At 52.7% G+C, this 22,847-nt stretch overlaps 2 pseudogenes; one reads left to right on the top strand and one right to left on the bottom strand.

Moving 5' to 3' along the window:
• The first annotated feature begins 4,554 nt into the window (after positions 1–4,554).
• Positions 4,555–8,577, top strand: LOC136499092 (hydroxymethylglutaryl-CoA synthase-like; annotated as a pseudogene).
• Positions 8,578–8,616: 39 nt separating this feature from the next.
• On the bottom strand, positions 8,617–11,084 carry LOC136499091 (uncharacterized; annotated as a pseudogene).
• Positions 11,085–22,847: the final 11,763 nt, after the last annotated feature.

The raw sequence follows: 22,847 nt of genomic DNA, 5'->3' as shown, positions 1-22,847 counted from the left end.
GGAGATTTCTAAAAACAGCTGAGGAGGAAAAAAATTGATACCCCATCTATCCATGAAAATGTGCTCTGATTGGCATCCTCGCTTGTCTCCACAACAGTAAACATGCACGGTTTGTCCCTGCTTCAGTCCAGGCCGTGAAAGAATATATTCCAACTATTTCTACCATGAAGTTGTAAAAAAATAGCTGAGGAGAAAACAAAAAAGAATCAATACCCCATCTATCCATGAAATGGGCTCTGGTTGGCATCCTCCCTTCTCTATGCAGCAGTAGACCTGCAATGTTTGTTTCTGCTTCAATCTAGGCAATGAACGATCAAATCATTTGACACAAATAACATAGTTCATGACTCTTCAGTGATGTATGACAATATGACATTAAAATGTATATACTGCAATCTATTTCTTTTTTATTAATATAGTATCCTAATAAAGGATCCATTTCACCTGGCTGTGGAAAATTTATAAAATCTCTCACACACCATCAGATCCCTGGTAATAATAAGGTGAGCTAGAGGAGAGGGGGGGGGGGGGGGGCAAGTACACTACCAGTGCTAAAAGAAAAATGACCTTAACCACAACCTGTATTGAAACTCAACATCGAAGGAGAGTACAGTATTCTCAGATGGTGACATTACCATATTCTTGAAATATTAGATCAACTTTCGGAGTGACCCATGCATTCTGGGGGGCATGGCACAAAAACTTTTATAGAACAGGATGCATTTAAAAAATTTGAGCAGTAAGTAGTGACCATTTGTGGAATAACATATGCTGGTGAAGAATAATGGATTAACATATCCTACAAATAACAAAAGTTGAAAAGTGTTACCTGTGGAATTCTTGAACATGTAAGTAAGTTCAGTGGATTGATTTTTTTGTGCAAGAGGAAACCTGCAGAAGCTTCCATGTACATGTATGATGTTTTCTCAAATCAACATATACAATGTCACTTCTTCCAAATCATTTTGCAGTGGGAGAGTAGTTTCAAGATTACCGCCTGTGACCGGAAGGTTCAGGGTTCGAGTCGCGGTCTCCTCGCATTGCACGGGTGAGGGTAAGGCTTGCCACTGGACACCCTTCCCTAGACCCCGCACAGAGCAGGAGCTCTCTGCACTGGGTACGCCCTTTAGAGTAGTTTCAAGATCTTTCAGTGATCTTTCTGTCTGAGGCAGCGGTGGTCACTACATTGCAAAAAACAACAACTTTATCACCCCTGGCAAATCATATGACAATATGGTAACTAAGTTTAAGCATATCAGGAGACTGGTTTTTTTATCTCAGTATGTACACTATGCATTGAAAAGAAACATTCCTAAAAGTGGCTCATCACTGCATGCCAAAGTGCCTCAGTTCATTAAGAATAACAAAAGGAACAATATATATATGTAATGGCTCATGTCACTCCATAGGCCAAATGACTCAGGTCAATAAAGGCGGAATAAAAATATATTTAAAAACAATGATAATCATAACTACATATTCTCATATGGCATATTCTGACTGCCAATGAAATATGTTCGACAAAAAAAATTGGCAAATAGTAATGGCATCGAAATATGGTCAGACTTATCAGATGCACCTCACAGGCACTGTCATGGTAAAATTGTTTTCCCAATACACGATCAGCAATGGCACGTGCATCGACAATGGCATATCATGAGGACTAAATACATAAATGAGTAGCATAGGCATGGTACATCACAGGCATTGACATATGGTAAAATTGGAATGGCTACATCATCGGCAATGGCATATGCTCAGCATAAAATAAACAAATCATTAGCATGGATAAGACAATTAGGATGAGATGTTGACATTTAGGGCTAGCTTACCGCGCAGGCTGCTGTATGGATCATTATCATCACACGTACTGCTATAGGGATCTGAGAGAAGAAAGCAAACAAATTTAGGGATCGTCTCCACGCAGGGCGCCACCACCGGGGTGGTACCGACGCTGGGCGGTCGTGACGTGGAGCACAGGAAGTTAGGGTTTCATCGGGATGACACGCGGCGCTACGGGAGGAGGTAGCACCGGGTCGCAGCGACGTCGGCGGCCACCAGCAGGGCCCGATCGCTGCCGCGCTGTGGGCAGGACGGCCACGCGGCATCGCGCTGTAGGTCCGCCAGGGCCTCGGGTGGTGAGCCGGCAGCGTTGATCCGCCAGGCATGCGGCGATGCGAGGGGAGGAGGAGGAGGAGGGCCTCACCGCGTCGGGAGAGAGGGAGAGGGAGAGGAAGGGCTGGAAGAGGGCGGCCACGTGTGCGGCGCATCACTGGAAGGGGGCGGCGAGCGTCGCGGAGAGGTCGAGGGAGACGGGGTTTGCTTTCCTTTTTTTACGGTACGACGGGCGGACGCGGTGGGAGTAGGTATTTCAAGGCAGGTAATGTAGGAATCGGTGGGAGCAACCAGGACCGTTGATCTCAAAATCCAACGGCGGACACAATTCGAGTGACGTGTCACATGTCCCCTGCCGGGGTTCACCTTATGATTGTAGGGAGTATAATAATAATTCATGTTGAACTGCAATGGTATAGCTTGTGTGATTGTTCATTAATCGTTGCTACGTACTAGCCGGAGGACTCTTCTTTCTGAACGAACACCACGTGCATACAGCATATACAAGGGTTGCCCTTGTATGTAGTACGTACTGTATTCGGGTCTTATGCCAAGTATGTCTGGTGGGCTTCTTCTGAGAGCTCAGCCCATCTCAAAGAGCAAATGGGCTGCTTGTTTTGTTGCCATGAACGTAAAATTTTCCCGAGTTCGGCAGGGGTGCAGTGGATGTCAGACTGACACATATCGTTCTGGCAATCGGGCAGAAAGCCAGAAAATCCAACAGCAACATGGATGTGGTGACTGGTGAGTGATGACCGGTAACGACGATCAGCACATGCTATTCTCACACGCAAGAGTACACAATGCCTCACAATCTATGCCCATATCTCGGCAGTGTCGTTTCTCTTTATCCGTTGATTGTAAAAATCCTATGGAGCAAACCGCTTAACTGTATTTTTTTATTGGCCATTCATGTTTAAAATGTATGTGCAACAAATCAGTACCCTCTCTGTATTGTACAGTTATATTTACTATTACAATAACTTTGTTCATATATAAGTTAATGATTTCTTCAAATATCAATTCTTTATTTTTTATTAGCTTTATTTCATATTTTAAATAAGAGTACCCCTCTATCCTATAAAGAATGTAAATCTCACTTCTCGAGTCAAACATTCTTAAGTTTGATTAGTTCTATAGAATACAATATCAACATATGCATCTCTAATAGGTCTATTATAAAAGTATATAAAGTGATACTAATTACGTATCATAACTATTAATATTTTTATATATATTTAGTTAAAGTTAAGATTAATTGACTCCTAAAAAATGAGATTTGCATTTTTTTAGACGGAGGGAGTAGCATATAAGTTTCCTGTCAGGGCAGACTCATACTATGGTGCCCTTTTTTTTTTACTCTACCTTTTCCTAGTTTTTGGGCCGCCTATATGGCTATCTCCTTCAAACTTATTGCATCTTTGACATGCCGCTACACACAAGTTTTAACTCTTAGATATTGTTGAAATATTGCAAATATGTACTCTTAGAAAGCTTTTCTCAATATTATTTACACATGCTTAGTTCCTCCAGCGTAAAATGTGAACCACACTTAAGGAAATTGTTTGATAATATAGTGATATATGTACTCAGGTGTGGAGCGTCATGGAGGTGAAATTGGGCCTTCCCCTTCTACCTTTGAAAAGATATACGAATGCCTTGTATAGTACGGAGTAAGTTCAGTCAGAAAATAGCAGATGATGAAACTGTCCTTCCGTCCCCTATTGTTAAAAATATTTGAACGATTTTATAGTTAATTTAGTCAGAAGATAGCAGATGATTCTTGGCCAGGACTAGAACTCTATAGACCTATATAATATAATCATTTTGTTGATTCTCTTCTATGACATCTTAGCAAAGAGATGTTTGGATAGCTATGCAGTTGCCCCCTCCCTCGCTCTCTCCTCCTTAAATTTTGCTTCACCCTCCGTCGTCGTGTGTGCTATCATGAAATAGCAATAGCGATAGATATCTAATGCGTACTAAAAAGGTTAAAAATAACTTAGAATTTAAAAGGAAGAGATATTTTATATCTTTAACAGGTTTACCATCATCGAGCAACCAAATAAGCCCTCACAAGATGGTCAAGTTTCTGTGTAGCTTTGCTTCAGGGCTCCATCACAAAGGGTGTTGACTGCTTGAGGGATGAAGCTAGGTTTTATGGAACGGAAGCCTGTCTTTTGAGACGAGCAAAAATGCGCCGGGCCGGGTTCATGTATATTTTTTTCTGCCTCGAAGTACCAAAATTTCTTCCATCTTGTCCCCGTTCGGTTTGCCTAAATCTTAATTGAAATTGACTAAAAAATACTGTTCTAACTAAATTATTATGAAAAAAAATACTGTTCTAACTTAAAAAAAAAAAAAAACAAGTCGAACGGCCAACGGCCACCACAGTCGAGGCGGGACAGGTGGAGACCGGAGAACTGAGACCCATCCACGCCCACGGGCAGCTCGACTCGCTCTAGAGCGCTCGCAGTCACAAACCCACACACCAAAGGCGACGTCGCGTGAGAGCTCTCAGAGCCGGAAGCGTCGAGAGGTCGAGCCGGCCTCGCACGCAGCCGCAGTCGAAGGCGCCGCGGCGGCAGCGGAGGACTGGAGGAGGGGTCTCGATCGCCGAGATGGAGGTGCGCAAGGACGTCGGGATCCTGGCCATGGACATCTTCCCCCCCCCCCCCCCCCCCCCCCCCCACCTGTGTCCAGCAGGTGAGACGCTCGCCCCCCGCTCCGATTCGTTGCGTTCCCCACCGTGCCCGTCTCGTGTGATGTGATGTGTGTTTGGTGTTTCCCTGGGAACGGGTGAGTTTTGGGGGGAGTGTTTACTGCCGCGAGGGGTTTTAGGGCCGGTTTGGCAGGCGAAATTTTGGGTTCAGAAGAAGGTGGTTGAAATCGCGTCAATTGGGGAAGTGGAAATTCCCGCTGCCGTTTTCACATTGATTTTGTGGATCGCTAGCGGTGGAGGATTCTGCTGTTTTATAAGAAAACTTGAGTCAACCTCAAGTTCGATCCACCTGCTGCATTTGTCATGTGAGATGTTGCCCATGGGGCGACGCCTGATGTTCAGGACTGAATTCGATTTGGCGTTGTAACTTGTAAGGGGATAAGATGGGTTGGTTTATGCGTCATGGTTGTAGGCTCCTGATGCATTTAGTCATGGATTGACTGCAGGAAGCGCTGGAGGCTCATGACGGTGCCAGCAAGGGGAAGTACACAATTGGGCTTGGGCAGGATTGCATGGCATTCTGCAGCGAGGTGGAAGACGTAGTTTCCATGAGGTATGTTCATAACTGTTAGTTCCCTTCTATCTTTGGAATTAGACCTCCTAAACCAAAGAGTAGAAACTAGCAAGCAATTGTAGTGAAGATGAATGTGTTTCATGTAACGATCTACTTTAATTGCAAATGTTCATGACGAGGAATTCTCTCAGCTTGACAGTTGTTGCATCCCTGCTGCGAAAGTACAACGTTGATCCTAAGCTAATTGGACGCTTGGAGGTTGGTAGTGAGACGGTGATAGACAAAAGCAAGTCCATCAAAACATGGCTGATGCAAATTTTCGAGGTTTGTCCCCTGAGACACAAACTCTGCAAATTACAAAACAAAAAAGAGGGAGGGGGGAGCTCTCCACCTAACCCAAAGTCGCAATGTGGCATTTTCATCATTTTGCTAGCCCCACTTCAGTTTCACCTAATAATCTGTCATTGTCAACGTTTGCTATGAAATACAAACACAGGAAAGTGGCAATACTGACATTGAAGGAGTTGACTCGAGCAATGCATGCTATGGTGGAACAGCTGCCCTGTTGAACTGTGTGAATTGGGTTGAGAGTAAATCATGGGATGGACGCTATGGCCTTGTCGTTTGCACAGATAGCGCGGTTTGTCACCTCAAATCACCTAGTTTTGGAACCTAGTTGTTAAGTCTATCCCTTTTGTCTCTGTGCAACATTTAGCACTAGACTACCTTATGCAATTTTTCTTTTCAGGTTTATGCAGAAGGACCTGCTCGTCCTACAGGGGGTGCTGCTGCTATTGCAATGCTTATTGGTCCAGATGCTCCTATATCTTTTGAAAGAAAATATAAAGCTTCCCACATGGCCCATGTTTATGATTTCTACAAGCCAGATCTTGCAAGTGAATACCCGGTAGGATTCAGCCATGTCCACTCTCATATCTATGACTATAATTACTTTGGCATGCTAACAGGGACTTCTCTAAATCACAGTGATACTTTTCGTTATTCCTTTCTCAGGCTATCTATCATATTTTCTGTGCCATTGCTTATTTCCTGGACTTATATTATGTAGGTTGTTGATGGAAAGTTATCTCAAACATGCTACTTGATGGCTCTAGATTCATGTTATAGACAGTTTTGTACCAAGTAAGCTTGCTGCGATTACTATTGTATTGGTCTTGAGTGAATTCATGCATGGTGAGTGACATTAGGTATGAAAAGCTAGTCGGAGAACAGTTCTCAATATCTGATGCAGATTACTGCATGTTCCATTCTCCATATAATAAGGTATTGTGACTTCACGCTTGCTCAAATACTAATAATTTTTAGCAGCTGATTAATTCTTCCCATCCATTCACCCAATTTATGTGGAATGCTAACACTTCCATTTATTATTGCAGCTTGTGCAGAAGAGTTTCGCTCGACTCTTCTTTAATGATTTCATGCGCAATTGCAGGTGTATTTTGTTTTCTTTACGCTTAAATTGCATTCGTTTTCCTACTTATTAATACTTATCCTTTTGGTATGTCAACCAAATAATGTTTTGAAGTTCTCTAAGACCTCCCTTTTGGGAGGTACAAGTTACCCTTTATTTATTCAACGCTTTTGGTCCCCAGGCAAAGCTTCTTATCTATTTTCTTTTCTTTCTTCAACACTAGCTCAGTTGATAATGATGCTAAAGAGAAGCTACTACCTTTTGCAAATCTGACTAGTGAAGAAAGTTACCAAAGCCGTGACTTGGAAAAGGTTCTTTCTTATTTGGTGGATGATTCTTAAAGCTTAATTGATGTAAGCACTAAGCTGATCCTATGCACTTTCAGGCTTCTCAACAAGTTGCAAAGCATTTGTATGACATCAAAGTTCAACCGTCAACTTTGCTTCCAAAACAAATCGGTAACATGTATACTGCATCTCTGTATGCAGCACTGGCATCTGTAATCTACAACAAGCACAACAGTCTAGTGAGTTTTGTCTCTATTCCATGCACTTATGTATCTTCATCCTGCACAGCTAATTTTTGCTTCTTATACAGGATGGCCAACGAATCATTATGTTCTCATACGGCAGTGGCTTGACATCGACATTGTTCTCATTAAGATTGCATGAGGGACAACATCCCTTCAGCCTAGGAAACATTGCTTCCATGCTTGATGTAACAGCAAAGCTCGACTCAAGACATGTGGTATGGTCTTCCATTCCTTAGTTCTTTCTCGGTCAGTTTGCTACTGTAGTCTTGTTGATAGGATGGGATAGGGAACTTGTTATAGTATGATCATGCAGCAAACTATCAGAGCGCACAGTACCCTTTTAAGACACACGAGGTGAATTCATTTCCAATAGTGGTTCCCTTTGGCATGTTATATTAGATTCCAGATAATTGCTGACCGGAACTGGCCAAGTATTTAGGTGTTTGGGGATTTAATTTAATACTCTGCAGGTATTTATTTATGTGTGCCTGGGTGAGCGCATGCCCAGTAGAACTTTGTGGATTATTACTGGTCCCTCATGTTATATAGTATACCATTATCAAAAGAAATTGGGAAACATAGAATGCTTAATAGTTTCCTTATGAACTACATAAAAATCACAGAAAATAGAATAGTAACTGTAAAGTGTCAAGTGTGGTATGCAGCCTCAACAGGAATTTCAAAAAACTAGTACAGGCAGATGCAGTGATGCTCATTGCATCACCCTTGGTGTGGCACATCATATCTCTTGAATGCAGTGATGGGAATGAAATTTATTGCCAAACTTCTCCCCAAAGTTGATTCCATCACCTGAGAAGTTCCCTTGCTTGCAGTCTAATTTGATCTGTTGTTTGTAACTAGACGTCACCTGAGAAGTTTGTTGAGACGTTGAAGCTGATGGAGCACCGTTACGGAGCAAAAGATTTCGAGACAAGCCATGACACAAGCCTGTTGCCACCTGGCGCATTCTACCTTACAAAAGTTGATTCCATGTATAGGAGGTTCTATGACAAGAAAGCATCTTACGACATTGATTGGCATAAAACCAAGGTTAGCAATGTCGTAGCAAATGGCCAATAGCGGCGAGGAAATATAGCAAAATAATGTTACTAGATAACTGCACTATTATTAACCATCATTGTTTGTTCTGTTTTGTGTATTTATGTTTAGAATCCTCAGGTTAGCCATCCTGCAAATCTGTTCACCCTAAACACTGAACTTTATATTTGTGCTGAAAACAGGAACTTTGTACCCTTGTTTTCTCTTTGGTTGTGCTATGATTCTATCATTAGTGATTGTGCTTGACACAAACTCATTGTTTCATATACCAAATGATATCATTATTACGGAAACAAAACCTACACTTTAGACCTGACAGTTTACACTGAAAGAATGGCTGGAAGGGATGGCCAAGCTGATCCCAAAAGAATGCTGCTTTACAGTGATGAACTGAACCGTACCAATATGCCAAGCTGAGCTGAAGCTACCGGGTGCAATTCTGCAGTGCTCTCCTCTCCTCTTAGTTGTTTACACCTCGACCGTCTTCTGGTTGAGCGCGGTGTACCTCCACCTCTCCTTCTCCACGAAGTCGGCGTCCAAGAACTTGGCCACAAACGCCCACAGCCTGTACGCGTCCTCGAAGTTGCTCAGGAACCCCAGAGACGCATTCACCACGAGGATCCCCACGTCGCCGCCGGCGTCCTTCCTCTTCTTCCCAGCGGCGCCCACAGCAACGGAATCGACGCCGATCCTGTGCTCCAGGACGACGCTCCTCTCGGCCTCGTACTTGTCTGAGAACCAGATGTTGCACAGGAAGCCGCAGGTGAGGGAGATGTTATGGCGGTCGGCGAGCTTCTGCACCAGCAGCGGCGACACCCGCTCGCCCTTCCAGTCGAACACGTTGAACGCCAGCGACGGGCCCCGGTCGAACTTGACGCGCGGGCCGTACAGCTTCACCAGCTGGTGGCCGTTGTCAGCGCGCGGGTGCCGCAGCTTCTGCAGGGCCACCACCAGCCAGTTGCTGATGCACCGCAGCCGGTTGCCGATGGCGATGAGCCCCAGCGCGTCCGCGTGGTCCAGTCCCCGGCACTCCACCTCCATCACGCTCCCGTGTTCCTCCTCCTTGGCCAGCTGCTCCTCTGTTTCGTGTCCGTTCTCTGCTCTGGGTTCCTCCGAGTAGAAGCCGTTCTCTGCCGTGCTGTCGTCGACCTCGCGGATCTCCGGGGCATGGGCGTCGCCGTTCTCCGCCGCGTCAGACTGCAGGGTCCTGCTGCGAGTGATGGCGGTGGAGCTGAGCGGGCCGGAGAAGGAGCTGGTGGTCTCGACGTCGACGTCGTCCAGGGCCGCCGGGTCGGCGAGCTTGGGGAAGCTCAGCGAGTGCTCCAGCTCGGTGGAGTAGCCGTCGTGCAGCGACCAGCGGCGGGCGGGCACGATGCTGACGATGCCGATGCTGCGCGCGATGACGGAGCGCTCGAGCGCGGCGAGGCTGGACTTTTTGACAAAGAGCCCCGCGAAGCCGGAGGGGTTCTCGCCGAACACCTTGAAGAAGTTGCAGACGATGAAGTCCGGGCGGATGAGGGAGAGCCCGAACGTGTCGAGGTCCTTGGTGCCGAGCGCGCAGGCGTCGAGCGCGACGTGCCACCCTTGCTCGTGCGCCGCGCTCATCCACAGGTACGGGTACCGGGCGCCCGTCATGCGGGAGGCGAGCGGGAAGACGAAGAGCCCGCGGCCGCCGCCGCGGCGGCGACCCCTGGCCAGCCTCTTGCGGAGGTCGGTGCCGTGGATCCTCATGCTCGGCCAGGCGAAGCTCGCGGAGGTGACCTCCGCGCCCCGGCGGCGCGCGCTGTCGGCCATGGCGGCCACAGGCCTCGCTCTCGTAGTCGTACACGGGGAGCAGCTGCTTCCCGGGCTGGAACGAGTAGGACTCCGCGAGGAGGCGGAACGCGGTGGTCCTGTTGGCGGTGCACACCATGGCGTACTCGTCGTCGGGGATCTTGAGCGACGCCATGATGCGCCTGGTGACGGCGGCGCCGATGCCGCCCGCCGTCTTCGCCGCTGCGGCGGCGTCCCCGCATTGCTGCACCTGCGTGCGCAGGCTCGTGGACTTGTACGCGATGTCGAAGAAGGGCGGCTGCCACGCGGACGAGGACGGCGGTGCGGCGGAGGAGGTGGACGGCAGGGAGGAGTTCATCTGGGCGTGCGAGAAGAGGTTGATGCCGGTGTAGTCGAGGCACACGTGGCGGTCCAGGTGCTGGTACTCCTCGCCCCGGATGGCGTCGGCCCGCGCGCCGCCCTGGGCGTACTGCGGGAACGCCACGGCGAACTCAGCGTAGGCGTCCGGCAGCGGCAGCAGCGACTCGTGGTTGGTGAAGCTCGCCCCCGCCAGCAGGCCCGACGCCGCGGCCTTGACGAAGTTGTGCCGCGACGCCCTCGCCGTGGTGGTGACCGTGGCTGCCGCCGCCGCCGTTGCCCGCTTGGCGCGCACGGGCATGCAGCCCGGCAGGCACATGCGGTCAAGGTCCGCAGGCACGTTGGAGGCCGCCGCCGGCGCCATCTCGTCGCCGCCGCCTCCTCCCGCCGGGTTGTTGTTGTTGTTCCGGCTCCTGAAATATCTGTTGATGAGCACGAGCATGGCTGCCTCATGGATGGAGCAGCCCTCTTGTGGCCTGCAACCCGGCGAGTTGCTGATGCTGGTCGGACAGCGACGGGCGAGGTGGCCGGCCGCGGCCTGCCCTGCCCCCTTGCCCGGTCGCTTCTCCTTCTTGTTGCTAGCTTGCTTTTGCTTGCTCTGGGGACGGGTTGGGGGCTGATCAACGGTGGTTCTCCTGCCGCCCGCCGAAGATTCCTTCTTTCGGCTTTCAGCTAGTAGTGCCTCGGGGCCTCAGAGTGACAGCAACCCACCAAGAAGAGAAAGCTTGAGGCATCCGCCTCACCTGCGCTGCGCTCTCTCGGCCTCTCGTTGGGTCAATGACATCGTGCTGACCGATGACATAGTACATGATTACTCCTATCTATCCTTTATAGGATAGGATTTTCGTTTTTCCTTCTCTTTTTTTTTTCCTTAATTTTTTTAAGAAGAGATCTTTTCTGATTGGGTGTGATTGTGAAATGTGAATGGCTCCGACTTGCACGATTCGCGGCCTGAGGAAGCTTGTTTTCTTCCCCCGCTCTTGCGGTGCCGGCGCTGACCGGCCTGCTTGTTCATGCCAGTCGTATTCACCAACAGAAATGCAGAATTATTACGGCGCGGTTACTTGGCTCCGCGTCAGTACCTATTTCTCACTCAAACTCGAGTCAGTAGGTTGTTTTGAACGTCGACAGGCGCTGCGGACACTGAGAGGTGAAGAGGAGAAAATTCTCCATGTCATTGGACAAAGCAAGCGGCCGCCGGCCGGGGACCTCTCTCGTGTTCGTGTCTCGTCCGAGTGCGATAGCAACTTCGGCCACACAAAAGCAGAGCAACGCTGACTGTTTCAACATAGTGCCGCAACGCAAACGTACAAGCAAGCGTTTTTATCCCCTGTAGCTGTAGAGCGACTCCGACTCGGAGCGATGGTGGCAGCCTGGCAGGCACTGAGGCACAGGCAGGCAGAAAAGGCAGCGGAGGTGGTTGGTTCTCTGGGGTGGTAAGAGAAGAAACGCACGGCCGCGCCGTGGACCGAGAGGGACGGAGGTGACCACCGACAGCGCCGTGTGCCGGCCGGGAGCGCCGCCCCAGAACGGTTTTGCATTGGGCTGACCAGCATTGCCACTGACCGATGTGGTGTGGCCGGCCTTACCTTGCCGGAGTTGCGTACTGGCGTCGCATACGCGTGCGTGACGGAGGCCACGTCGGTAAACCTTGTGGTCGGATGACACATGCGTTCTCCAACGGGATTTGTTAGCGTGGCCCTGCTGCAAGGCAGTAGTGGGAGTAACTGATAGATAGGTAGTACCAATCACCATCTGATATGTGCACTGGAACCAGGTTTGTTCCACAGAGAGTATCTCTGTTAGCCTATCTGAGAGGAGAAACGTGCTAAAAACAATGACACAAGCGAGTATTCGGTCAGATTATCGCTTTAGTCCCGTTGACTAAAGACTAGCTGGAGCTGCGACAGTGACACGTGCACCTGCCCAGACGTTGCCGGTCGCTGCTACATCCAGTGCTCTTGCAACAACGGCAGCGCGATCACGCACGGAGGAGCAGGAGCCCCATCACCCAGCTTCAAAACTCAGCAATCTATATTCCAATCAGCAGGCAGAACAACTGATGGAATTGTTCGTTAATTAAAAAAAAAACAGATGGAACTGGGGGTAGCCATCGGGACCGTCCCTCTCGCGAGCAGAAAGAAAAAAGGCAGCGTGCGTGGCGTGTGATCGATTGAGCAAGGACGAAGGAGGCCAAATGGGCACGGCCCAAAAAGGCAGCGAGTGAAGTGCCAGCTGCCAAGTGGGTGACGCCGTGACGTCCCACTCGCGAAGTGGACCGCGCGACCGGTTCAACGATCGCGACGCCTAGGAGGCTACGACAGGGGCGGGCGGAATTCCCGTATCCCTGTTGAGGGGTGCCATTACTCATATTCAAATTCCTGTCCGTCTCGTCTAGGTAGGACATAGATAACTGTTTTTTCAATATAATAGAAATAGTCCTTTATAGGATAGGATTTTCGTTTTTCCTTCTCTTTTTTTTTTCCTTAATTTTTTTAAGAAGAGATCTTTTCTGATTGGGTGTGATTGTGAAATGTGAATGGCTCCGACTTGCACGATTCGCGGCCTGAGGAAGCTTGTTTTCTTCCCCCGCTCTTGCGGTGCCGGCGCTGACCGGCCTGCTTGTTCATGCCAGTCGTATTCACCAACAGAAATGCAGAATTATTACGGCGCGGTTACTTGGCTCCGCGTCAGTACCTATTTCTCACTCAAACTCGAGTCAGTAGGTTGTTTTGAACGTCGACAGGCGCTGCGGACACTGAGAGGTGAAGAGGAGAAAATTCTCCATGTCATTGGACAAAGCAAGCGGCCGCCGGCCGGGGACCTCTCTCGTGTTCGTGTCTCGTCCGAGTGCGATAGCAACTTCGGCCACACAAAAGCAGAGCAACGCTGACTGTTTCAACATAGTGCCGCAACGCAAACGTACAAGCAAGCGTTTTTATCCCCTGTAGCTGTAGAGCGACTCCGACTCGGAGCGATGGTGGCAGCCTGGCAGGCACTGAGGCACAGGCAGGCAGAAAAGGCAGCGGAGGTGGTTGGTTCTCTGGGGTGGTAAGAGAAGAAACGCACGGCCGCGCCGTGGACCGAGAGGGACGGAGGTGACCACCGACAGCGCCGTGTGCCGGCCGGGAGCGCCGCCCCAGAACGGTTTTGCATTGGGCTGACCAGCATTGCCACTGACCGATGTGGTGTGGCCGGCCTTACCTTGCCGGAGTTGCGTACTGGCGTCGCATACGCGTGCGTGACGGAGGCCACGTCGGTAAACCTTGTGGTCGGATGACACATGCGTTCTCCAACGGGATTTGTTAGCGTGGCCCTGCTGCAAGGCAGTAGTGGGAGTAACTGATAGATAGGTAGTACCAATCACCATCTGATATGTGCACTGGAACCAGGTTTGTTCCACAGAGAGTATCTCTGTTAGCCTATCTGAGAGGAGAAACGTGCTAAAAACAATGACACAAGCGAGTATTCGGTCAGATTATCGCTTTAGTCCCGTTGACTAAAGACTAGCTGGAGCTGCGACAGTGACACGTGCACCTGCCCAGACGTTGCCGGTCGCTGCTACATCCAGTGCTCTTGCAACAACGGCAGCGCGATCACGCACGGAGGAGCAGGAGCCCCATCACCCAGCTTCAAAACTCAGCAATCTATATTCCAATCAGCAGGCAGAACAACTGATGGAATTGTTCGTTAATTAAAAAAAAAACAGATGGAACTGGGGGTAGCCATCGGGACCGTCCCTCTCGCGAGCAGAAAGAAAAAAGGCAGCGTGCGTGGCGTGTGATCGATTGAGCAAGGACGAAGGAGGCCAAATGGGCACGGCCCAAAAAGGCAGCGAGTGAAGTGCCAGCTGCCAAGTGGGTGACGCCGTGACGTCCCACTCGCGAAGTGGACCGCGCGACCGGTTCAACGATCGCGACGCCTAGGAGGCTACGACAGGGGCGGGCGGAATTCCCGTATCCCTGTTGAGGGGTGCCATTACTCATATTCAAATTCCTGTCCGTCTCGTCTAGGTAGGACATAGATAACTGTTTTTTCAATATAATAGAAATAGCCCTTGTTTAGTTGGACCCTAAAATCCAAAAAGTTGCTACAGTACCTGTCACATCGAATGTTTGCGGCCCGTGCATGGAGCATTAAATGTAGACGAAAAGAAAAACTAATTGCACAGTTTGGTGGGAAATTGCGAGACGAACGTTTTAAGCCTAATTAGTCAATGTTTGGATACTATTTGCCAAATAAAAACGAAGGTGCTACAGTAGCCCTAAAATCCAAATTTCGCGAACTAAACAAGGGCATAGGTAGAGTAGGAAGGGTGTGGGAAATAGATTATCGTGGACTATGAATAAGTTTTTAACTCAATTAACCATCTATCAATATGAAGTTATTTTTAGTTTCAGGTTTCTAATGTAAGGCTGGCTCTCTTCGTTTCGCTGAAAAGCCAGGCTGAAAAGTACTGTTCGCTGATTTGTTGTGAGAGAAAAACACTGTACCTTGACTGATAAATTCAAACGAACAGAGCCTACATCTTGATCTTCCCTCACTAATCTACCTAAAGTACCGGCTTCTATGTTCAATCACGTGCAACAAGTTTTAGTTAACTTTGATCAAATTTTCAAAGTGTGAATGCTAAAATTTTAATTCTAAGGTCCACCTTTTGACGTGGGCCCCACATATAGCCAGTCACCGGGAGCGGACCCAGGATTGGCCAAAGACTAGGGTCGTTACTTTTTGTCGGTGTTTCGGACCGGGGGGTCCTCAACCAACCAGTGAATTTGTTCTGCGTGTTCTCAATCCCGGATGGTGATGCAAAGAGACACAAGGTTTATACTGGTTCAAGCAATCGATGCCCTACGTCCAGTCTGAGAGATCGATCTTGTATTCCTTGCACCGAAGTGCTCGTAGTAGGGGGTTACAAGCTAGGTGAGAGAGGGAGCTAGTCCCAGGTCTCGGCAAGGTGTCGTGTGGCCCGCTTGAGACGTTGCTCTCAGGCGGCTGGGATGTGTGCGTGTGTTACAATGTGTTACCGGGTCTCCTCCCCTCTAAAACGGCCCAAGTCCTCTCCTTTTATAGCCTGAAGGGAGGACAAGGACGGTACATGAGCTAACTATATGGTGTCATGTGAACAGAGGCGACGTGTCCAGGCCCTGTAGCCTGTTCCTATGGCGGTGTGGTCGTCAGAGTGGTCCGTCCTTAGAGCACTGGGGCGGCATGGTCGTCCCATCCGATCCTATGCGTCGTGGGAGCCCTGAGACTGCCTCGGAGTGGGTACGGTGGTGAACGTGCAAACCACTGTGGACGGATTGTACGTGAGGCCGAGACTTGGTTGGTGCCGAGGCTGCACCGCAGTGGAGGGGTCTCGGCAGGCGCGAACCCCAAGATAGCCGAGACCTTGGTGTACAGTGCCGAGGCCTCGAGTGGGCGGCTGATCGTGGGCACAGCGTTAGGACACAGTGGCCAGTAATCCCCGCCATACCCTGTCCCAGCTGGTATGGCGCTGATCGTGGGCACAACGTTAGGACACAGTGGCCGGTAATCCCCACCGTACCCTGTCTCAGCCGGTGTGGCGCTGATCGTGGACACAGCGTTAGGACACAGTGGCCGGTAATCCCTGCCGTGCCCTGTCTCGGCCGGTGTGGCGCTGATGCGACCTCGGGTCCCGTCGGTCATTCCGTGGCGTTGAGCCATCGTCCGGCTAGGATTGCGGGAGTGGTTGAAGCATTAATGAGACATGACGCGCTGTCGGGAGGGTTGGTCGAGGCGGGGGGCGATGGGCTGCAGGCGAGCCGGCCTCGAGCGACACGGAGAATGAGGCTTCGAGCGAGACAGAGAATGAGGCCTTGCGCGAGACGGAGATCGGACTCCTTGCCGAGGCACGCGCAAGAGGCCTCGCGCGATACGGAGAATGCGCCACCTGCCGAGGCCTTCCGTGGAGAGCCTTGCGCGAGGTGGAGTTCATGTCAGGATGCCGAGACCTCCTGCTCGAGGCTTGAGGCGAGGAGGAGGAGGGCCCAGTGGGCTCGGTCGTGGTGAGTGAGGGGCCCACGGCTTACCTTCTAGCTTTATTTTTTGATGGGACTTTAGCGACCCTTTTGATTGTTCGCTCGGGGTACCCCGTTCTAAGGTACCCGACAGTAGCCCCCGAGCCTCCGGGGAAGTGCGTGCACTCTCCCTGAGGGTTTGCCTAGGCTTGGTTCGTACCCGCTCCCGTAGGAATTGGGTCTTGTATCTTGGGGTTCCGGTGGGTGTGCGCGAGCGCACCCGCCGGGTGTAGCCCCCGAGGCCCTGGAGGAGTGGAGTACTCCTCTAGGGGCTTTTTTATTTTTGTGTTGAACGAGTAGTTCTTATTGCATTTGCCGAGCCCCTAAGCGCAAGTTTGGGTTGCGGGGGTCTCGGCAAGGCTATAGGAAAAAGCCCTCTAGCCTCCGCACGGAGCGAGAGGTTCGTCAGGGGCCCCCCTGACTTTGGGTATGACCCTCACGCTTCCTTTCGCTCGGAAGGAGGGGTGGAATGTGCCAGGCTACCCTCGATGGGCACGAGCGTGGACACTTCCGGTGAGCTGTTATCGGGTAGTCCGAGTGGAGGCCCGAGCCCTGTTTGCTAGGGGACGGCTAGCGGCCCAGAGACGCACTCCAAGAGTACCAGAGGGTTTCTCTAGTAGGTGCCGAGGCCGTTCGCTGGGCCTCGGTGGCTCGGTGCCTCCCTATGGTGGGATCCCATTCGGATACTTCCCTGCCGGTCTCGGACACGACTTAGGACGCCCCGAGCGACTGTTTGCTCGGGCCTGGGCCATTCGTAGGCTCGCCCTGAAGTCGTCCCTGACTCTGTTGCCCTGGGGTGATTGTCGAAACCTCTTGGAGTCCCAGCCTTCGAACCCCTTGACCGTAACGGGCTCGGTGCCCTTTATCATGTTTTGTAATGACACCTCTAGCGTGGGCTTGGACCGTTTATCTTGGTCTTTGGGTGCAAAAGGAGCCCCCGAGCCTCCGCCTGGAGCAAGAGGGCGGTCGGGGGTCCCCTGACTTTTTCATCCAACCCTCACATGTCCTTTTTGTTCGGATGGAGGGTTTGTTTGCCGAGCCTATTCTGGTCTCGGCAAGGTTGCAGGAAGAGCCCCTAGCCTCTACGCGGAGTGAGAGGGCCATCGGGAGTTCCCCTGACTTTTTATACGCCCCTCGCGCATGAGGATTTGTTTGCCGAGGCCCCTTTTGGGCGCGAGCCTGAGAGTTGGGGTCTCGGCGTATTTGCAGGAAGAGCCCCCTAGCCTCTGCTCAGGGTGAGAGGGCCGTCAGGAGCTCTCCTATCTTTTTGTATGACCCTCACGCTTTCTTTTCGCTCGGAAGGAGGGTTTGTTTTGCCGAGCCCCTTTGAGTGCGAGCTGGGGTCGCTGGGTCTCGGCAAGGTTGCAGGAAGAGCCTCTTAGCCTTTGCATAAAACGAGAAGGCCGTCGGGGGTTCCCCTGACTTTTTGTGCGACCCTCACACTTCCTTTTCGCTCGGAAGGAGGGGTGGAATGTGCCTCGCTACTCTCGGTGGGCACGAGCGGTGGCACTTCTAGTGAGCTGTTATCGGGTAGTCTGAGTGGAGGCCCGAACCCCATTCGCTAGGGGATGGCTAGTGGTCCAGAGACACACTCCAAGAGTACCAGAGGATGTCTCTAGTGGGTGCCGAGGCCGTTCGCTGAGCCTCGGTGGCTCGGTGCCTCCCTACGGTGGGATCCCATTCGGAGACTTTCCTCCGGTCTCGGACACAACTTTGGGCGTCCCAAGCGTTTCGCTTGCTTGGGCCTCGACCCCATATGGGCTCGCCCGCGGTCGTCCCTGACTCTATTATCCTGGGGCAGCTGTCGAAACCCTTTGGGGCCCAGCCTTCGAACCCCTAGATCGTAATAGGTTCAGAGCCCGGTTCCTTCATACGAAAGGAATAGGCCACAGGGAATATCTTCCCTATTGGCTCGGCACGGGCGGTGCGCCTTTTGAGGCGGTTTCATGGGGAGTCGAAACGACGCCTATTGCCATAGTGGTCGAGCGTGGCGTGGTGGATGGGATGTAACTGTCCTCGTATTTAATGCGGGAGACGTGGGCGCGTGGGCCGGCAAAATCGGCTCGTGGTTAACCACACCGGATCGGGGGGAAAACCTCCCTGATTTTGTCGCCCGTTCGTTTTGCCTCCTCCTTGCATAAATACCCGAAGAGTCTCGCCCCTCCTCATCTTACCTTGTCTGCATTAGCACCGCCCCCGTTGAGCCGTCGCTAGAGCAGCAGGTGCCTGGAAGAAGAGGAGAGAAGAGCGAGCCTAGGGAGAAAGTGAGAAAAAAGCGAGAGCGTGGGAGAGAGAGAGAAAACTCACCGCCGCACCCAATTCCTCCATCGTACCCATGGCCGGTGACATCGTCGTTGTCGAGGCAGACCCCTAGGACCCATCGGACGTCACCGAGGAGACACTTCAGTCGCTTGTCGACGGTGGACTCCTTCGCCCGGTGACAGACCCCGCTAGGCCAGAGTGGATTGCTCTGTACGGTGAGCCAGAGCCGAGGCCTCACGATGGCTACGTCGTGAGCTTCATCTCCTTCCATGAGCGTGGCCTTGGCGTCCCGGTGGACCGGTTCATGCGGGTGCTCCCGCATTACTACGGCGTGGAGCTCCATAACTTCAATCCCAACTCCATCGCTCAGGCGGCTATCTTTGTTGCCATCTGCGAGGGGTATTTGGGGATTGCTCCCCATTGGGAGTTGTGGCTCCACCTATTCTGGGCAGGGCACACTACCAAGCCGACGGGTACGTCGGGTAAGAGGAAGGCGACGAGGGCCGGCGGCTGCACTCTCCAGGTGCGCTAGGACCGCCAGCACCTCTACATCCCGGCCCAGCTCGCGTCCTCCAACCGACGGTGGTACATGAGCTGGTTCTACCTTCGTAACGATGACGGAGGACTTCCCCCTTACACTGAGCAGATTGTGGGGAGCTGCCCGGAGAGGTGGAAATGGGGCGTCCTAAAGGACGACCAGCCCAAGCTAGAGCCGCTCCTAGAGGGGCTGGCGAGGCTATAGGGCCATGGCCTCACCGTGGCTGTGGTCGTGGCTGCCTTCCACCGCCGGAGGGTGCTGCCGCTGATGGCTCGGTGACGGTGGCTGTTTGAGATGAGGCTGGGTGAACCCATGGAGGGCATCCGGATGTCCTCCTCCGCCCTCTCTGACGAGGAAATTCTTTGTCAGGTGGGGGAGACGGTAGAGGCGAAGTTGAAGGGCGGCAACTTGACCCCCTTCGCGATGCGACCATCATAGGGGTTCCTATCACTGGTAAGTTGTGTGCTGCTGTAGCCTCTGAGCCTCCTCAGTCTCCCCTTACCCCTTGTTCCCTTATGCGCGTTTGTCGTTCCTTCAGGGGATGAGGGATGTGCGCTCCTCTCTGCCGCTCGTTCCCAAGGACGCGGGGCGGCGAGCGATCAATCGCGCTCACGCCAATGCGCAGAAGAGGCGAAAGGACGCCAAGGCGGTGAAGCGCACGAAGCACATCCTCGCGCGTGAGGAGCTAGATAAGCACCGTCGTTAACAACGGAAGGATGGTCTCCCGTTGGAGGAATCCTCGTCGACGTCGTTGTCGACGGAGGCCTTAGACGGGAACAACAAGGGCGAGGGAGGGCGAGGTCCCCTGGACCACCTTCTTGACGTCGTGGAGGTGGCGCCTGGGGTGTCGGCAAGCAGCCCGGCACCCCTAGGAGGGGGAGGAAAAGCGGACTCGGGGCCGGCGGTTGCCCGCTCCGGGGCCGAGGCCGAGACGCTCGAGGCGCGGGCGTTAGGCAAATGCGTCATCAGCCCAATGGGCTTGGCGGCCGTGGTGGAGCAGGTGGCGGTGGAGGCGACGCCACCGCCCTTGTAGAGGACCGAAGGGGCGTTGGGGTCCGCTAAGGACCGACCGGTGCCGATGGATACGGAGGCGACGCCTCTGCTGCCGCCTCCGCCGTTGCGGATAAGGTTTGCCGTGGCGAAGCGGTTGCCGCCCCGTTCAAAGTAAGTGTATTTTTGGCAGGGTCATAGTGCCTTCCATTCGCTTTTTTGGTCTCGCGCTGACCCTGTAGGTTAATTTTCCTTAGTCGGAAGCGGCCTGTGGACGACCTTCCCTTGGCGCCCCTTAAGGCGCTTAAGGCGAGCCCCGGCTCCTCCACCCACTGGGTGGCGGAGGCACAAGCCGCCATCCACCGTGGCGTGGCATCGGCGAGGGTCGACCTGAAAGAACCGGCCACCCAAGGAGGGGCTGTCGAAGCGGCCCCTACACCGACGAGAGAGGAAGCGCTCCTGTCCCGCGGGGGCGAGGCTCATGAGTCGGATGGGGCCGGCATGCCCTTGGTTGCCGAGGCCCCCGAGGTCTCCGAGGCTGAGGCGATCGAGGACAGGGCGCCCAAGACCGCCGAGACCATAGTGGCCGCGGCCGGTGTTTCTGTGTCCTCCGAGGCCACGATGGCGGAGGCTGGAGCCCCCAAGGCCGTCGAGGCCATAATTGCAGAGGCTAGAGCCCCCGAGATCACCAAGGCCATCGTAATGGCAGTGGGGCTGTCCGTCCAGGAGGCGGAGATGAAGGCGATAGAGGCCTCGGTGGTGCCCTTGGCTCAGGGGCCACCATTGTTGCGAGAGAGCGCCCAGGAGGCGGAGGTCTATCCAATCTCTTCCGACGATACCTCCCGGACGCGGAAGGTGGTCGACGCCGAGGATGTCGGTGCCGTGGAACAGCCGGCGCCGATCTTGGACGAGGGAAGTTCAGCCCTCGTGCAGGCGCGACCCGAGCCTTGCGGGTGGGACCACCCGCGGGTACTGTGGCAGAGCCGGGATGACCCTGAGGGGGAGCCTCTGTTCGCCCTCGAGGACGCAGCTGAGGGCAGGTGCTGGGGCACCTTCGAGCAATACCGCCAGCTAGCGGAGCGGTCGCTGTGGATGGCCTTGTCCGTGGTGGCTGATGAACTGCCCGGAGTCGCCCAGGTTCGCGTTTTCCTTTCTCGCGTGACGTCGTTCTTTTCTTGGTTTTGTCGCAATCGACGACCTCTGTTCTGCTTCCTCAGGAGCTCAAGACCCGGCCCCTCGAGAAGTCGGTCTTTCTTCAGTGGGAGAGGGGCATCTAGGACCAGCTTCAGTGGCAGAAGGGCCTTCTTGCTGACGCTAATGAGCTTCTATCGACACGAAGCGCGGAGGTGGAGGACCTCTGCCTTCGCTGTGCCGACGCAAAGGTCGAGGCAGCCATGGCCCAGACGCAGCTCGCCTCTTTGGTGGTGCGGGTCAAGGAGCTAGAGGAGGAGCTTACCCATGCGGTCAGCGATCAGGATGCCTTTAGGTCCTGGGCCAAGGAAGCGACGGCCTCGGGCAAGGCCCTCGCCGGGCAGCTGGGGGCAGAGGAGAGTGCGCACCAGCTGACAAAAGGCACTCTGAACGAGGCCCTTGCTGTGGTTGAGGCCTCACAAATCGAGGCTGTGGTTTTGAAGGGGACGGTCGAGGGTGAGTTCCAGTCCCCTTGTTTTGTTTCCTTTTCCTTATGTTCGCTCCCTGACTTCCTTGTATGACGCAGAGCTGGGAAGTGAAGCTTCCAGGGCAGCCGAGGCCTCTCGGGTCGAGGCCCAGCAGTTGATGGAGAAGGCTGAGGCCTGTCAGGCCGAGGCTCGACGCTGGGAGCAGAAGGCCAAGGGTGAGTTCTGTGGGCTTTCATCCCTAACTTAGGTTGTTCTTTCTCTCACTCGACCTCATTCCATTTTCCATGGTGCAGAGTCAGAGGCGGAGGTCATTCGGGCCGCCGAGGCTTCCAGCGCAGTGTAGACGGTGCTCGAGACCGAGATCGGGGAGCACGAGGCGCTGAAGCGTGCTGCCCTTTCCACCTGCGAGGCCTTGGAGGTCGAGGGGGTTCAGTCAGGCAGCTCCCTTAGGAGCCGCTTGATTGCGCTGAGCAGCTAGATGCGCGAGTGGCTCCGAGGGGCGCTGCACATAGGTGTCACATGGGCGTTGGCCGTCATCTCCTCTCACTACCTTGGCGTTGACCTCTCGACCATCAGTGATGGCTATGTTCTGCCTGATGATGACGAGGAGGCCGACGCGGCGGTCACGAAGCTAATGGAGGCAGTGGAAGGCCCTGGCACAGCGCTGGCGATGCTCTTTGAAGAGGAGGTGGTTCCTCCCCTACCATCTGCCGGTGCTGAAGGCCCTGAGCGTTGATCTAGGCCCCGGGGGCTATGTAAAAATAGAATAGGGGTTATTTTTGTATTGTAACGCTTGTGGCCATTGAGGCCTTTATTTTTGAAGTATTTGTGTTTCTTAGTTGTTTTTCTTATATTTTCGAGCCTCTGCCCTCTGTTGCTCCTGATCGGATTTT

The sequence above is a fragment of the Miscanthus floridulus genome, chromosome 13, assembly GCF_019320115.1.
Source record: "Miscanthus floridulus cultivar M001 chromosome 13, ASM1932011v1, whole genome shotgun sequence".
Taxonomy (NCBI): Eukaryota; Viridiplantae; Streptophyta; class Magnoliopsida; order Poales; family Poaceae; genus Miscanthus; species Miscanthus floridulus.
This window is presented reverse-complemented; position numbering and strand designations above follow the sequence as displayed.